The sequence below is a fragment of the Sinocyclocheilus grahami genome, unplaced genomic scaffold, assembly GCF_001515645.1.
Source record: "Sinocyclocheilus grahami isolate Dianchi unplaced genomic scaffold, SAMN03320097.WGS_v1.1 scaffold952.1, whole genome shotgun sequence".
NCBI lineage: Eukaryota > Metazoa > Chordata > Actinopteri > Cypriniformes > Cyprinidae > Sinocyclocheilus > Sinocyclocheilus grahami.
In genome coordinates, this window is record NW_015506131.1 from 532,312 (window position 1) to 545,932 (window position 13,621).

The following is a 13,621-nucleotide window of genomic DNA, read 5'->3' on the forward strand; positions in this document are numbered from 1 at the left end:
GAAAGAAAAGTTAGGGGAGCAGGAAAATGTTAAAGAACAATATAAATCAAGCTGTCTTGATCACAAAGGCATTGTCCTTCAAGACAAATGGTGCTGCTCTTGAATGTTTCTTTTTGTTTTTCACCATACAATTTAGTCAGTTTTCATCTTTTTTTTTAATTTTAGAGAAATTTCTTATAATTCTTATGTGTTATTCTGGTTGTAGAATTAGATATTCAATCACTAGAGTATGTAACTACTGGGCAAAGACTATTACAGTAAATGAAAATCAGATAGACTGCACATCTTCCCATGAATTCCCAAAGTTGAAGAAAAACTGGAACCGTAACTAAAATGACCTTCAGTTGATAGCCTATGTGATTGTTCATTATTGTTATCATATTTCCTGTAGGTATGTATGCTTTGAATTATCGATTATTGACATTATGGCCAGTTTAAAGTGTATAGTGTGTTGAATGAACATTTTTCTTCAAGTGTCTGAGATTTGTTGGGAAGGTCCATTAGATGTCAGTGTTGGGCAGTCAGACTAAACATTTCAGTATGTGGTTCTTGTCTGTGTTACAGTCTGGTGTTAAGAAGGACAAAAAATATGTGCCTTGTTTCTATTGTTAAAAATATTCTTTTTGTTTTCTGTTTTGAAACTGCCAATTTTGTATTTGAATAATAAACTTCCATACAATAGTTTAAGTGTCCTTAATATAAAATCAATTGTAGAAAAACATAAAGTTTAATGACAAAATGTCTTCGACTGAACAGTGTGTGTGTGAAGGCAGAAGAGTGTCAGTGTCTCATTAAACCGATGTTGTATGGGTAGCAGAGGGTACCTTAAGGTGAAGTTCACAATGTCTGTTGTTTATCGCACAGACAAACAGATCACACAGATAGCGGCATGTTAGCAGAAATTCCACAGTGATGTCACGACTAACACATCTGTGAGACACCCAGCTGGGACTTCCTGAGGCTGTAGACACAGCCATTCATAGTATATACAACATAATGGCTTTCTTACAATGAACACAGAGATAATGCAACATAATAGAGGAAAAATCATCAAATACATATTCATCTAAATAAATCACACTCGTGATTTATCATAACCATTTTTTTATTTATTTTGTGTGTGTGTATAACCCATGCTGTCTTGTATAACCCAGTACCTATTACTATCTTCAGTAGCCTTAGTTACACTACCGTTCAAGAGTTCTTCTTTGGAAAAAGTATTTTATGTTCGCCAAGTCTGCATTTATTTGTTTAACACGTGTCATTCAATACATTTAAATTTTTTACCACAAAAAATGGTAACATTTCAATGAAGTTTTCATGAATTCATTGACATTATGTAATGTGTTGGATATTATTAACTAATAATGTGCATATATTGCAGCATATTATTCTAGGTTAAGTATCATTTATAAACATTTATATTAAACATATAAAAAACATATACAAACAGAACCGTTTAAATGTTGGTGGCCGGTATGATTTTTTAATGTTTTGAAAGAAGTATTTTATGCTTACCAAAGCTGCATTTATTTAATTACATATGCAGTAAAAAAAAAATTTAAATAACTGTTTTCCATTTTAATATATTTAAAACGTCTCTAGGTTACGTATGTAACCATGGTTCCCCGAGGGAACGAGACGCTGCGTCGAGATTCGCTTTGGGAACGCCCCCTGCGTGACCACGTTCTGAAGCACGTGTCTAATCCGTCCAATGGAGCTGCGAGACGTCAGCAGCGGGTGACGTCAGCACCAGAAAGCATAAAAGGCGCATCCGGCCAGGCGCCACCCAGCTTAGATGAAGTAGCGCCTGCAGGGATGCAGGGAGTATGGCCAAGAGACGCAGCGTCTCATTCCCTCGGGGAACCTTGGTTACATACGTAACCTAGAGACGTTTCCCTTCAGGAACTCGAGCTGCGTCGAGATTCGCTTTGGGAACGAGAATACCAACTGCGCCATACTACCAAGTCCCTGCCTGTGTGTGTATCTTATGAGCACATCACGAAGAGAGAACTTGGGAACCTGGGGTAGATGCCAGGTGTAAGTTGTAAAAGCGGACAAAAGTGTGCGGAGTCGCCCCGACCCCCGTTCTTTTTGCGGAGGGGCGCGGGTTGCAACGCTCTGTTTTTGTGACTGGCGATATGAGGAGCCTGACGGCTGGGGCTGCTCCCGCTCAGCAGCCCCCTGGGCCTGGAAGCGGCGAGGGAGGAACCGTTGAAACGCCGCCGCTTGCTTCCTCGCCTCCTGGAACCTCTCGACGACAGTGTTAACTGCGTCGCCGAAAAGGCCAGCAGGCGAAAGTGGGGCGTCTAGGAGGAAGGATCTGTCCTTATCCTGCATATCAGACAGATTCAACCACAGATGCCGCTCCGTGGCCACCATTGCTCGCCGCTTGCTTCCTCGCCTCCTGGAACCTCTCGACGACAGTGTTAACTGCGTCGCCGAAAAGGCCAGCGGGCGAAAGCGGGGCGTCTAGGAGGAAGGATCTGTCCTTATCCTGCATATCGGACAGATTCAACCACAGATGCCGCTCCGTGGCCACCATTGCTGCCATTGACCGGCCGATAGCTCTGGCCGTTTCTTTGGTGGCCCGGAGGGACAAATCTGTGGCCCGACGCAGTTCAGCTACCATGTCGGCTTCCCCCTCTTCCCTGTCATCCAGGTCCTTGAGCAGGTCAGCCTGGTACGCTCGTAACACCGCCATGGTGTGCAAGCATGCGCCAGCCTGACCTGCTGCCGTATAAGCTTTCCCAACCAGCCTAGATGTCAGCTTAACAGGCCTGGTGGGACGCTTCGGAGCCTTCAGGGACGATGCTGAAGATGGGGAGAGATAGCTCCCGAGCGTCTGCTCCACCCCCCCTCGAGAGCTGACCGTGCGTGCTCCGCTCCCAAACAAACGACACACAAATCGTGTGTATCCCCTGCCGTCAGATATCGTGGGCAGGGGGGAACACAGCGTTTGTACTGCCGTTCGCTCGCCATAGACTTTTTCATTGTTTATATATATATATGAGTGCTTGTGCTTTTTTTCCGGGACAGACAACGGTAAATAGACAGACACATACACAGAGCGCTGCTGAAGATCAGAAGCTGGGTGGCGCCTGGCCGGATGCGCCTTTTATGCTTTCTGGTGCTAACGTCACCCGCTGCTGACGTCTCGCAGCTCCATTGGACGGATTAGACACGTGCTTCAGAACGTGGTCACGCAGGGGGCGTTCCCAAAGCGAATCTCGACGCAGCTCGAGTTCCTGAAGGGGAATGTAATTTATTCCTGTGATGGCAAAGCTGAATTTTCAGCGTTACTCCAATCTTTAGTGTAACACAATCCTTCAGAACACATTCTGCTGATCTATCTATCTATCTTTGAAATCTTTGCAAATTTTTTTTGTTTTTTTAATTTTCAAAACGCAAAATTACTTGTACATAAGTATTCACAGGCTTTGCCATGACACTCAAAATTGAGCTCAGGTGCATCCTATTTCCACTGATCATCCTTGAGATGCTTCTACACCTTGACTGGAGTCCACCTGTGGTAAATTCAGTTGATTGGACATGATTTGGAAAGGCACACACCTGTCTATATAAGGTCCCACAGTTAACAGTGTATGTCAGAGCACAAGCCAAGCCATGAAGTCCAAGGAATTGTCTGTAGACCGCCGAGACAGGATTGTATCGAGGCACAGATCTGGGAAAGGGTACAGAAAAGTTTCTGCAGCATTGAAGGTTCACAGAAGCATGTAGTCTCTTTTACTCTTAATGGAAGAAGTTTGAAACAACCAGGACTCTTCCTAAAGCTGTCACCCAGCCAAACTGAGCAAATGATGGAGAAGGACTAGTCAAGACTGGTGACCAAGAACCTGATGGTCACTCTAGTTGACCTCCATGATCATATGCAGATAGAAGAAACCTACAGAAAGATGAACATCACTGCAACACTCCACTGTTCTGGGCTTTATGGCGGTGTGGCAAGACTCAATCCATTCCTCAGTGAAGACACATGAAAACGTCTCGGGTTACGTATGTAACCATGGTTCCTCGAGGGAACGAGACGCTGCGTCTCGGTGCCATGCCATGAGGAACCATGGTTACATGCATAACCAGAGACGTTCCTCTTCAGGAACTCGAGCTGCATCGGAAAATGCTTCGGGAATGAGAATGCCCATGCCGCCAGACTTTCAAATCTCTGCCTAGTGTGGAAGCTTGCACAGCTAGGGCGAGAGAACAGAATCATTTCTTCTGATCATCAATGTCAAAACCACTTGTACTGCTTAATATTTTAGTGGAAAACGTGATCCATTTCTTTTCAGGATTCTTTAATGAATAGAAAGTTTATAAGAACAACATTTAATTGAAATAATTATTCTGTAACCATATAAATGTCTTTACTGTCACTTTTGGTTTGTTGAATGTGTCCTTGCTGAATAAAAAGTAGGCTACAAATTTATTTGTTTGCTTGCTTACCTCAAATAACTGTAATTTATTAGGAGAGATTCCACCAGGAAAACCCATTCATGGTAGTACAGTAAATCCCCATTTCCACTGAAGTTTTTAGGCAAGTTTCTGAAAAAAAAATATAGAAAAATAAAGATATGATCAAATATAGGAAGGCAATATACATTTGATCATTTATCGATCGCTTTATTTATTGAAAAAATGAGGATTCGTAATGAGAAATAAAGCTTTCACATCAATTGTAATTTGACAACGTGAACACAAGAGGACAGCACAATATCACTACAGTAAAGGGACGATGAATGCTGGCCTCTTTTGAACAGCTTGAATACAAAAAAAGGGCATCAGGACTCTTCTTACATTGTTGTGTATATATTTCATTCATTCATTCATTTATTTTGTGAAGATTTGTGATCTGCAGCCATACATTTAGATTTCAGGGAAACAAAAATCTGAAAATACATCAAGGCATCAACTATTTTCTTTTGTTTCTTACAGTTTTACTTACATGCAGATGCAGGATTGTTGAAAAGTTTTAGGTCAGTAAAATGTTTAGTTTTATTAATTTTTTTTAAGTTAAAGAATTTATATTTTTATTTCGATGCAGTAGATTGATCAAACGTAACAGTAAAGACATTTATATTGTTACAAAAGATTCCTTTCTATTATTTCTATTTACATTTCTTACTGTGATTTTCACAAAATAATAATAATAATAATAATAATAATTAAACAGCACAACTGTTTTCAATATTGACGATAATAAGAAAGTAGCACCAAATCAGCATATTAGAATAATTTCTGAAGGGTCATGTGACACTGGAGAGTGCTTGTTAAAAATTCAGCTTTGCTATCACAAGAATCAATTATAATTATTTTTACAATATAGTAAAGTAGAAAGCACAATATTACTAAGAGACTAGCATAAGAGACGTCTTTCAAACAGCAGAACGAAGAAGTATACTACATTTGATAAGTGCTAACAAAATAAAGGTACACTCTCTCGTTTACAGTACACTCAGCTAGACTCATCTGAGATCAGTACAATCTTTAAGCATGTCTGTTCCATCTGCCCTTGTCTCCTCCATTTCATACACACAGATAAATGACTTTGGAATATAAATGGATTCTATTTAATGCCTCCAAAGCAGAGAAATGAGAAGGAGAAGTGAGGATTTGGAAAGGTCAGCAAATCCAAGGAAATCCCCTCACCTTTTTTAACCTTTTTCATATATCTTCTCTTTCACTCATTTTTAATGAACACACCTCTTCTTACAATAATGAAAAATGTTGATTGGCTCCACTAAAGATTCCAGCACAAGAATGTTATATAACCTCATTCAGAAACACTTGTCCCTGTCACATTCCCTCTCTCTCCCTCCCTCTCGCTCTCTCAGCAAGCCACGATGTACCTTCCACTCTAATGCCCTCACGGAGAGTTCAATAAGATGTCTTCCTTGGCTTATGTCATGTACATGTTACACAATCACACTCTCTTTCTTACAGACACACAGGGGGACACCTGCATATTGTATCTATCTCTTGTGTACATGTGGATCATGATCTTTGGTCTTTTTAGTAGCAGTAGCAGCAATACTGAAAATTTAAAGCAGAAATATACACTTGTCAGCTGCACACTTAAAAATAAAGCTTACAAAAGAGGGTTGTCACAGCAATATATAGGAACCATTTGGGGTTCCCCAAAGAACGTTTCAGTGAATAGTTATTTTGGGCAGTGGAAAGGTTCTATGGCTGTTAAAGGAAAGATTGATAAAGAACTTTTTATTATTTTTTTTATTTTTTTAAAGTGTAATCACCCTCTCCAAGCCCTTTGTACCATATTGAGTCATACTTCATGTATTATACAACCCTCAGCAACCAGAAACGTAGGGGAATGTAAATGAGCACATAAGGCAAAATTTGAATGTACTTGTCACTGTAGCCTATTAGAGTGAATTAGGGCAAAGTGGGACACATTTAACTTCTCAGAAAAGCAATAATATAAGCACTGTGACAAGTCCCAGATTGTCTAATGCAGTACACATAGCAAGTTATTACTATTTATTTTATAATAAATAAAAAGAAAACATCTGTAGAATAGAAAAAATAGAAAATGCTAGTGTTAAATGGTCAATTTTTTGTTACTGTTGTTTTTTTAATAAATAAAAAGAAAACAAGCAGATAGAATATAAGTAGAATAGAAAGTGCTTCTGTTAAAAGGTCTTTTTGGTAACACTTTAGAATCAGGAACATATTCACTATTAACAAGGAGGTTTCCCTCAAAAAAACTCCTAATTTGCTGCTTATTGATAGTTAGTATAGTTGTTAAGTTTAGGTATGGGTTTGGATTAATGGATCTAAAATATGGTCATGGAGAATAAGGCATTAATATGTGCTTTATAAGGACTAATAAATGGCCAATATGCTAGTAATATGTAATGTGTCCTTGCTGAACTTTATTTTTTATTTTTTTACCTCAGACCTTTGAATAGTAGTGTATTGTTAATAGTGAGAGAAAAAATGATATTCAGCTAGATAGCTTAGAATTAGAACACTGCATCGACAGACACAGACAGTGTGTATGTTGTTGGCATCTGTTGCATTGGTCAGTGCTTGTTTTTTGCTAATTTAACATGTTGAATCGCCGTTTGTCAGATCTTGAAATTTCTGACAAGTGATGTACTGTAAAACAGTGGCAGTGTAAATTAGCCTTAAAAGAGTTTTCAGAAAAACTCTTCAGCCTAATTCAAAACCATGTCTTCTGAGTTTCTAAATGCACTAGTGGTTCATCATGTGAGAAATATTTAAATACATGTTATGTATACCAACTAAACAGCTGGTTTACTGAAACTGAGAACCATTCTCACACTCAAGGCAGACCATTATTCCCACTGTGCAGATATGTAATTTGAAAGTGGCTGCCCTAAAACAGTGGATTTCAACCCTGATTCTGGGGACCCACAGCACTGCACATTTGACATATTTTCCTTATCTAATACACCTGATTCTGATCATCGGCTCGGTAGGTGAGAGCTCCGTGAACTGAGTCTGTCAGATAAGAGAGACATAAATGTGCAGTTCTGTGGGTCAATAGCCAGGACTGAAAACCACTGTACTAGAAAATACAGGAGCCACTCTTGAAATTGCAATTGGTAACACAGTGATAACTATAAAAATGATTTATAATTTTGTGCGGTTATTATTATTTTTTTGACTCTGTGTGTGGCCAAGGTGACCATAAATTTTGAGCATGATAATAATAACAGATGTCTTTTCAGTAAATTATGCAAAGCAAGTGATGTATGGCGCAGCACGGCTCATGCCAAGATCGAGGGGCTGTTGAGATTTGAAACAAGCAATGGCTTGTGCACATTCTGTTCCCATTTATATCTGCTGAGCTGTTGCATTCTCAAAACCCAAAGGTGTGATCTTGTACTAGTGTGAGAAAGTGATTCACACTTGCACTTAGAAAATGCTGACCTGCTGTACTATACCTCCTATGAGAATTAACAGCTGCAAAAAGACAAGTAAAGTAAAGAGGCTTTCTTGAGTTGCATGTAAGCCACAGTAAAGTTACACTGACAGCTATGCAGCCACTGTTGTCTTTCCTCTTTGCTCGGAGTACTAAAATCCCAAGAAATTTTTAAATGCCAATATACACGGCACTTTCATAAACACATTCTTCTGTTTATCTCTCTACACATGTCAGTAAATACCAGATTATATTTTGAAGCTCTTTCACACTCATCCACAAACATGTCAAGTGCCAGTTATGACCATCCAATACCTGCCATTAATTTCTATTTATATAGTCTTGTTTTCTGAAGACACAAGTAGTTGGTTAATGTATAACTGATTTTTTTTATATGTGTTATGTAATTATTTATGGCTTTTTACTTAATGACAATATGTAAAAAAAAAAATCATCATGTTATATTTCTTTCTTTTTTTTTAAACTATGTAACTGAAATAAGAAGCACAAATCTTGAACATTTTGTCACAGTGTCATTGCGTGTAATTTGCTTGGAAATAAGCTTCGATATTAATGTGTATAACAGTGTTTGTTTATTCACAAGTTGTGTTGTATGGAGTCCTGCACATGACATGTGGAAAAAATAAATAATAGACAGTGTGGCTATTTGTGTCCGCAACTTATTAATTTGTGGTCATGTTAATTTTTTTTTATTGTGGCCATGATTTAACTCAAACGAGGGAAGAGATGTCATGTAAGCCTCTGTGCTGTTGAAATTAGCCTACATGAATAGGTTTTATTGCCATTATGGGCAGTGGATTTCTAATTCCCAGCATGTTTGGCATGTGACTGGGTGGGAAGAGTAAATGTTGAAAAATGAGGCATTGTATGTGTTCTTGAACCAAATAAGAATGATGATGGTGTTTAATGTTCTGTTATGTTGGAATTTAGAAAGATCTATATTACAGTGAAGTTTTAAGAGTTATAGGGAGAAGAATGCACCTTGTAGGCTGATGGCAGTTGCTCCATTTATTTAATGGCATTTTACTGTACAAAGCATTATCTATAAGGTTATGGGTTTTTCTCTCTTTTTTATATCTATTAATGCTGAAATATATTATATACTCTCCCAGTAGACTACTATTCGTCTGTCGTGAGTGCAGTGTTCTCTCTCTTTCTCTTCTCTCTCTGTATAATGGTACCGCAACACCTGCCCTCATTTCTTTATTCAGAAAGCCTTATGAAGTGCCGGGAGACTCTGCCATAAGGTGGCGAGGATACAGATACATCAATTGTTTACTGTGATTTTTTTTACAGTCACTGTAATGAAAGTGCCGTGATCAAGTAAGAAATCGTTTTGGATCCGGAGTAAAGCGGCGTTTGCGCAGCTCTGTCAGATGATTTGATGTAACAGTCTGTGATCGGTGGCACATGCATGCATAGACAACACGACCGCGCGAGATGTCGAGGAGCTGAATTTGCAGGATTGTGGTTAAACATGTCTGAGGAGGTTAGAAGAGTGAAATACTGCAGCTCTGAGTCTATATGGGCTTTTTAGAGCAATCCGAGAAACACTGACGTTCAAGTGCATGGGTCTATTTTCTCCTCTGCGAGCGGGTAAGTAGGTTACTTCACCTGTTCCTTACCTTAAAGTCATACAGTCTCCACACAATGTTCTCGTTTTACCCTGTTTCACAGACTCTGGTCTGTTTACGCTGAAATAAACACTAAAATATTTTGTCTATATCTAAAATATTTTGTCTATATCTATATCAAGAATCATTTCATCATCTGTCTGTCTGCCTATGAGTTGTGAATTTTCATAACTTAATAATGTAATAGGAACATAAAGGTCACTGTGTACCACTCATAATTTGTTGAATTATTGGCTAGGCTGTATTGTAGCTTGTTGCTCTATTCAGTTGGTCTCCCTTGATTCTGAGTGATTGCACCTGCACACACACCTGAGATACCCAGATCCCATGAGATGTAACACTGTCAGCATTAAAAAATAAAGTAGAATTAAAATAAAACAATACCTTATAATAATGATATGAAACAATTTCCCCCTTGCTTTCTCTCTGTCATTTTTTTTTTCAATTCTAGTTTTACTCCTGCACTGTCATCTTGTTTTCACTACTTCAGATATAATCAAGACTGGCAAGAATTACACCAAAACATGTGAGTACTTTTTGTTTGAGTGTTTTATGCATGTTTTCACAAATGCACTTGTGAGTGCTGAATAATAATAATGATTAGAGTTTCTTTAGGTTATCTTTATGTATGCCATTAAATTATTAGATGCTGTTTCATTTTAATTCTCATGTTGTGTTCATGAAAAAGCTAGTTAATGTTAGAATTAGCCAGAACAAGAATACGTTTAAATGCCATTTTCATATTACAGTTGTGTTGTTTTTGAAAAGTATGGTCAAATGCAAAAAGTAAATAAATTGCCAGTAGCCTGGCTAATGGGCCCTGGTAAATTATGCTACATTACATAAAATAAATAACCCAGAGTATTGACTTTGAAGTCATCAAGTTGTATATTATAATGATGCTGTTCTTTGCACTTGTTAAATAACCCTTTTCATAATAAAGCAGATCAACCAAACCCTTTACAACTCATTTCAGATTTTCTCATTATCAAAGTGGACTTGCAGAAAATATAAAAATACTTGTAATCTTTCAAATTTGAAATTATGCTTCAGACTAATGCTGCCTTCAAGTGCTATCGAAAAATTCCTAATTCCCCCTTTTGTGATTAAGAGATTGTAGCAGTCAAGTGCATTGTTGTCGTAAAGAATGAAATGTAGCATCCCATTGGTTGACAATCATATAAATACATGCTTATTGAACTGTTTATAAAACATACAATATGCTTCAAATGATTGTTCATATATAGCCTATAAACACACTACTTTAGCGACAAGACAAAGTGATGTTGTTTAAAGTTAAAATGTTTAAAGTTTGTGGCCCGCCCAACTCGGAAACTCTGGTATCAAAATTATCTCAGTTTCCCAGTAGTAAATACGACTTGAGAGGCGCTTTAGTACACAAGCTGAAGTGTCAAAGATGGTTAATTTGTGTACCAGTCTGGATAAATGTCCTCAAAATTGACTTGATATGTTTTGGCTTGGAATGATGAACTTGCCATAAATAATATGAAGAGTCTGTGGTCATATGATTGAAATAAGGTGGGTGGTCACTGGGTGAGTTGTATCCACAGGGCTTTTAAACATCTGTGTGACTGTCGCTTTCTTACTCACTCTTTCTCTCCTTTGATCTTGCTCTCATTCCTGCAGATGAGAACCTCATCCTTCTTTGCAAAAAGGAGAAGGTCAGAATTGGAACCTGCTTGGTGGATCGTTTAAGATGTTACTATAGGAAAGACTGTGGCAGGCAGTACATGTTGATGAAACTGATTTGTTCAGGTAAGCAAAATGTCAAATTTTCAGTATTCTGTAAACATACAGTGTTTTCAGAGAGTGGAGATGTCTGTCATCCTTTACTGTCTCTTCCGGTCCGTGATTTGCATCTCTTCCATTGCTGGTGCGTTGCAAGCACATCATGGAGTTATAAACCACAATTTTACGCAGATTTATAGAACAGAGGTTTCACACACTTGTAATGTTAATACCAGTTTTATCCTGAGGAATAAACAAACAAACCAAACTGTAGGCAGCTAGTTGGGGGTCGAGACAGAAACCATGGCAACGTGGCTCCAAGTTGTGATTCAACTGGGCTATCTTGACACTGAGTTGATTAAGCAGTGTTGTTTTAAAGGGAGCCCTTTTTCCTCCTCACTTTGCCTGGCAGCCTAAATGAGCTCAGAGCTCACAGCACAACAAACTATAAAGCATGTAAACTACCACTCCGAGAGTGCCAGAATTGTCTTCTAAGAATGAGAATTTAAATGTTTTTATACTTATATCTGACTGAGATACATCTCCTCGCCGAATTACATAAAGGCAGGTTATCAGCCATCAGGGATAGTTCTCTACCCTACCCTGTGCAAACAAATCCAATAAAATTAGTTTTGCTGGTCCATTCAATAAAAGTAAAATGGTTTCTGAATGCTAATACGTGCCCAGGGGACTGCAGTTATTTCTTTTCCTTGCAAATTTTTAATCAGAATCTCATCTTTTGTTATTGCTGTAATTATTATACAAGACCAGTACTGTGAAACCTAAGGCAATGCTTGTGATTATGTTACTGTTCTTTCACTTAATCTTGTTCGCTAAGAGGTCACCGTCCTCTTTTAAACACCTTTGTTAGACAGGCAGCCCCCTCAGCCATAGCACATTTAGGTCATTGCTTATTCAGACCGACCTTTGGCTAAATTGTTTACAGACAGAGGAAATTGTATCCACTTAAACTTATGGTGTCACAAGACTTACAACACGTAGCAAAAAAACATGGTGACTGCATTTTGTTTAACCTCACAGAATTAAACAACCTTAAATAAACCTATAAAGACAAACCTACTGTAAATTTAGATGTTGTTAATCAGTCGTATATGCTGTACATTTCACATTATTTCATTTTTTTTTTAATAATCATGTTTAAAAACTGGATTCATTGTGGAAAAACTACATTACACATGCTGCTGTATAGAAAATATCACCAATCAGAGAGTGATGGTTAGCAAATCATCACAAAAGAGGAAATGACGTAATCGAGTTGGTCTCGCTATGCTATCAAAATACTATATAAATGTGTTTTACAATGAACTTATATATATATATATACTGTATATACACACACACAAAAATAAAAATATATAAAAAATACTGTATATTGTTTCTGTAGATATAATCAACAACTTTAAATGAATTGTTTTATATTTCTCCATCATTTTTAATTTGATTATATCATTCATGGTATTTTTTCCTTCACACAATCTGAGTTAACTATAGTCTTGTACCTTTGTATTTTTTTCCAATTTTCAATTGCTTTTTAGCTTTAAATATATGAAATTGTAATGTGATTCTTCTCATAGCTGATTGTCCCTATGGAAAATGAGGGCAGGCACTAATGCACTCTTTGAAAATTGTTGCATCTTGTTTGTTGTTGCGTTGTGTTTGTTAGGAAATATGCACATAAATAAGTATGGAATGATGCTCTGTGACAAACCATGTACTGCAGTGGATAAGATTATATCGAAATATAAGCAATTTCTATTCTAATGAACTACATGAATTCATTAACATGAATATTTTTCATCATTAGTATTGTCAGTTTCTTTCAGAGTGAATTTTCATGAGGTAGTGGTGTGTGGTACCTGAAGAGAACCTGTTGTACATTACAGTTAGATCACTTAAAATATTGAAATTTACTTTATGTATGTGCCCTGCTGCATTCCCCAGATATTAAAATCGGATGTACAATGCAGAAGCCTACAGGTAGCAGGACTCTGTGTCCTTAAAAATGCACTCACATAAAGTAGCGCTTTCTAGTCACTCCCCTCAATTCACTCTGATACATGATACATTGCTCATCTGTTCAACACTTTAAATGTCACGGTAGCCCTGTGGTCCCTGCAGCCAGCTTTTTCCCTGGCTCCCAGCCCGCGCAGTGGAAGAAAATAACAAGAAATAAATACTGATAAAAGGCCACATTGTTTTGGCTGTCAAGGACCAAAGGACAAAGAAGCACTATAAAAGATCATAAAAGTAGCCCATGCAACTTGTGCATTAT

General features: G+C 37.8%; 1 long non-coding RNA gene across 1 annotated transcript; it reads left to right on the forward strand.

Annotated features, from left to right (window-relative positions):
* Positions 1-9,181: 9,181 nt before the first annotated feature.
* On the forward strand, positions 9,182-11,349 carry LOC107564639 (uncharacterized). Its single transcript, XR_001606262.1, has 3 exons — positions 9,182-9,541; positions 10,031-10,105; positions 11,227-11,349. It is a non-coding gene; the product is annotated as an uncharacterized lncRNA (long non-coding RNA).
* Positions 11,350-13,621: the final 2,272 nt, after the last annotated feature.